The sequence below is a fragment of the Bos indicus x Bos taurus genome, chromosome 9 (genome assembly GCF_003369695.1).
Source record: "Bos indicus x Bos taurus breed Angus x Brahman F1 hybrid chromosome 9, Bos_hybrid_MaternalHap_v2.0, whole genome shotgun sequence".
Taxonomy (NCBI): domain Eukaryota; kingdom Metazoa; phylum Chordata; class Mammalia; order Artiodactyla; family Bovidae; genus Bos; species Bos indicus x Bos taurus.
This window is the reverse complement of record NC_040084.1, coordinates 80,889,049-80,894,146: the sequence shown is the minus strand read 5'-3', so window position 1 is coordinate 80,894,146 and position 5,098 is coordinate 80,889,049.

The following is a 5,098-nucleotide window of genomic DNA, read 5'->3' as shown; positions in this document are numbered from 1 at the left end:
ATAAAAGAAATGCCTAAGTAGATGACTCTTTCTTTGTTATTGAGCAACTCTACTGTGCCAGGCTCTGTTCGTTCACTGAAGTGAAAGTTGCTTGGTCGTGTACAACTTTGCAGCAACCCCATGAACTGTAGCCCTCCAGGCCCCTCTGTCCATGGAATTCTCCAGGCAAGAATACTGGAGTGGGTTGCCATTAGCAAAATGAAGTATCCTGCCCTCATGGAGCTCCTAGTCCAACGGGAGGAGACAGACAATGATCATAATAGATTATACAGTATGTTAGAGGTTGATAAGAATTATGGCAAAAAGAACAAGGCAGAGGGGGTGGGCATGCCCCTCAGTAGGAGGAATGGTTGCAGGATTAGATAGAATGATTCATTACATCTGAAATCAAACACAGCTATTTCTCTATGAAAACCAGATTTAGAATTTAAAATCTACAATGTAAAAGTGACTTCCCTGGCAATCCAGTGGTTAAGACTCTGAGTTTCCACTGCAGGTAGCAAGGGTTCCATCCCTGGTTGGGAAACCAAGATCCCACATGCCATGCAGCGTGGCCAAAAAAAAAAAAAAATCTAAAACGTAAAAGTGTGAGCACAGCCCTAGAAAGGGTATCCACAGCAGGAAGCTCGGTACTCACCTTCCTGACTGTAGCAGTGGTTGCCACTATGAACTTCAGCTTTGTAGAGCCTCTTGGGGATGCTCTGTGTCTGCCCAGAAGGGGGCCTCGCTGTTCCATCAGAAACCCAGCTCCAAGCCTTGGAAGGCAGCTTCTCCTCGATTGCATTTCTTCAGTGGATTCATTTCCTTGATGCAAAGCATCTGTATTTGTTGGTTCTGCCATTTGAGTGATGTCTCTGACTTGTTTGTTTTGAATTACATTACAGGCTGGAATGTAATTGTGGTGAAAGGATTTTTATATTGCCGAGAGTAGCAGCTAATCACAGTTACATACTACAAAGGGTTTATAATGGCATGGTTTTGTACACGTGTGTTTTTAACTGCATTTGAGAAGTTTTATGGAGAAGAATATGCATGATTTTAAATCTATAATAATTTTGCATGTACCTTCCATTCAATTTCACCTACTTTAAAAATGATCTCATTAAATTTTAGTGCTTTGACTAGTTTGTACATGTTTGCTGTTAGTCATGATTCATTTCTGCTTTTTAGGCTTTTCTGCAAGTGGACTTCATTGTACTTATTGTCTTCATGTCATTTTCTTGGGGATTATTTGCAGACAAAAAACCTGAGAGCTTTTTTTCTGGGGAGTACCACCCCATAAGTTCAGCCACACATCTTATGTCAAGTAAGTTCTTGGTGTTAGTCCCTCAGTCATGTGTGACTCTTTGTGACCCCATTGACTGTAGCCCACTAGGCTCCTCTGTCTGTAGAATTCTCCAGGCAAGAATACTGGCAGTGGTTGCCATTTCCTTCTCCAGGGGATCTTCCCCACCCAGAGACTGAACCTGGGTTTCCAGCATTGCAGGCAGACTCTTTACCGACTGAGCCACCCGGGAAGCTTAAAACCTCTTAAGTTCTTGGTAAACATTGTCAAATAAAATTATTGATGACATTTTAGGGAAAATTAATAATAGGAGTATCTGGGATACAAAACCAAAGCCAGAAATAGAATCTGGGTATTTTAACCCAGAGACAGTCACTACTAAAAGGGTCAAGAAAATAATAAAACTATAAATAGGGAAGGATACAAAAGACTTACCAATATACATATGTTCTTTGCTGTTTTGAAGAATGTATAAGTATTCCAAATTCCTAAGCATCGCTGAAAATTTTAATTTTGATTATTATCTTTTTGATTCTCTTTCCACCAGGTGAGTTATAGAGTAGTCTCTCCTAAATGTTTGGTCTTAGGCATTGCTTTGGTGAACAATCAGTCTGAATGAAGTACTGAAGATTGGACGTGGGCACCACCAGCTCCCCAGCACCACTGTGGGCTCACAGACATGAAGGCTGTGGGATTTTGACGGCAGTTAAGCGGTGATGGTGAGGATGTGTGATAAGGTGTCCTGCTTCCTCAGTCGCCGCACATTCTCTAGCTACATAGACATGGCTTAAAGTATTATTCCATTTCAAACGATTGAATCCAATTGATTGATACTGATGGAGCATGTCTAAGAGGCCAGCTGAGAGGTTTGCTTTGTGTATGAGATAATTCTGCAAGTTGTGGGATGCAGAAAGGTTTTAGAACACAGCCTTGTTTAGAGAAATTAGTGGGAAATGATTGCATCTGAGTTGCTAGAGTATCCAATGGTTACTGGTCTGTACACTGGACTCGGTACACTGGGTGGTGTGTAATGCTTTGGCAGGCTTCAATCACTGATAAAAGATCATGTTAAAATATCTTTGTGCTTTCTTGTGACTTGGCACAAGCATCCCTTCCTGTGTTGTATTTGGAACATCATGGAGAGAAAACAGATAGCCAAGGACTCCAATGTAGGCTAGAACTGTTAATTTTTCTTTAAATGCTATTTGGAAATAATTTCAAACTTAGAGAAAAGTTGTAAAACTAGTTATCTGTCCCTTATTCTTTAAACCTATTAACATTTTTTACTTTAAGCTTTATCATTTGATTTCTGTTTTTCTCTTTCTAAATATATATATATATATATATACACATAATACATAAAACATATATATATATATATATAAAACAATATATGTATATATTTTTTTCTGAACCATTTAGTAGAAAGTTACATATATCATATTGTTATACTCCTGTGTTGCTTAGCGCTTATTCACTTTGCTCAGTCATGTCCGACTCTTTGTGACCCCATGGACTGTAGCCCGTGAGGCTCCTCTATCCATGGAATTTTCCAGACAAGAATACTGGAGTGGGTTGCCATCTCCTCCTCCAGGGGATCTTCCCCATCCAGGGACTGAACCCGCATCTCTCATGTCTCCTGCATTGGCAGGTGGATTCTTTACCACTGGCACCACCTGGGAAGCTATATAAGAACTTCTTTTATATATACACTCATATAGTTCTTATATAATCATGGTATAGTTATTGACTTCTGTAAATTTAACATTGATACAGTATTTTTATCTAATATACTATTTGTATTGCAGTTTGGCAGTTGACACCTTAATTCTTTAGAGAATCTTCCCCCCTCCCCTGCAATATCAGATCCATTCTAAGGTCAGATGTTGCATTTGATTGTCAAGGATCTTTAGCTTCTTTTATTCTAGAACATTCCCACAGCCTTCGTCTCTTGTGACATTAAAAAAATAATACAGCCCTTCTGTCCCAACATCCTTTTTATTTTTTAATATTGGTGTTTCCTCATGATTAGATACAGGTTATGCATTCTAGGTGATAAGATGTTCTTCTCAGAGTGTCACATCTGGAGGTCCCCAAAGGCCATCTGTCCCTCACTGGTGATGTTAATTTTAGTTACTGGGTGAAAGTGTTATCTGATTTCTTTGCTATATAATTACTCCTCCCCCCACCCCCCGCCCCCCACCCCCCGCAACTCCCTTGCAAAGAATATGCCATCTGGGGAGAGGAACTGTTACATTTTTTTTTAAAGAAAATGTATTTGACATTGATGGAAAGAAAATTAATGATATATATTTCAATGCAACTGTTAAATTATTTGATTGTGTTCTTCCTCTTTTAGTATGTCTGCCAAAATTTATAAAATTCTTCACAAAATTCTTTTCCTAATAATATTTAAATAGGGATGTCTTAAAAGTCAAAAGGCAACCTCAGAAATAAGTTCTTTCCTAATCTTTTCCTCAGTAGAGCAAATAATTCTATCAACTTAATTATATATCTGATTGGAGTCTTGGAAAAATAGGTCTAAGATGTTGGCTTCACAGAGGGCCTACAGTGGTCCAAGAGGATCTAGGTAGGTAGCTCTTTGGTCATAAAATGTGAGTTCTCTTGGGTTTCCATAGAGATATCTAGACTTAAAATGTTATAAGCATTGCTACTTTCAAAATGACTATCAGTATAAATAGCAAAAGCCAAGGCTCTTTTTGAAAAAAAAAAAAAAAAAAAAGAACATTTTTTTAAAGTAGTGAGTTTCCTGTTTAAAAATCCATGTTGAAGCCAAAGCTTGTCCTTCCCAGTCGTTCTGCCTCAACTGGTCTTGAACAACCCTGGGGAGACGAGGCATTGGAAATTGCTCTCCCTGCCTTTTGGCAAGGAAATGAGCCTACACTGACCTCATCTATGAAGAAAACTGCCAACTATTTTCTTCCTCTGAAAATCGTTAATTGCGTGGTGAGGAAAGGGGTGGTGGGTGACGTTGTTATTTTTGTGGTAAGTAAGACTGGCATATGTTCTGGTGAAAGTTTGACATCTTTAGGATCTTTGTTTTTTCAAGTCGAGTTAATAAAAGCAGGCTCATGGGATTATTTCTCACCTTATTTTTAAGTGATCTTTGGGCTCCATACCATGTATCCATGACTACTAGTGAGACCTCGTGATGTGGTTGAGAAACCATGAACTTGGGAGTCTAGAGCAGGAGCTGGAAAACTCAGCTTGCTCTCTATTTGGGTACCACTCACAAGTCAGAAATGGTTTTAAGCTTTTAAATGGTTGAAATAAAATCAAAAGGAGATTTTAGTGACCCATCAACATATGAAATTCAAATGTCAGTGACCATAAATTCAGTTTTGTTGGGACAGAATCATACCCATTTGTTTCCATATTGTCTGGGGCTGCCTCTGTGCTGTAGTGGCAAAGTCGAGTAGCTGTGACAGAGACCTGTGGTTTCCACATCTAAAATATTGTTTCTGGCCCTTTAAGAAAACATATCCTACCCACTCTGGTCTAGAGAATATAAAATGTTGAGATTGGATTTCTAAGGTGCTTATTCAAGTTCTGTGACTTTGGAACTGAATCACATGGTTCATTGCACAGCTGTGGTGAATTGCTTCAGTACTGTGATTCATTCTTTAAGTCGGTTTATAAATATGAAAGAGAGATCCAAGACACTAAAGTATAAAATATTTATCTTGGCTTAGAATATTTTGTTTCCTTACATACACTTCAAGAGAGTGTCAAGGAGCAAAGATACTTTATCATTTTATTTGAGTTTACAATAAAAAATACATTTTATTCATC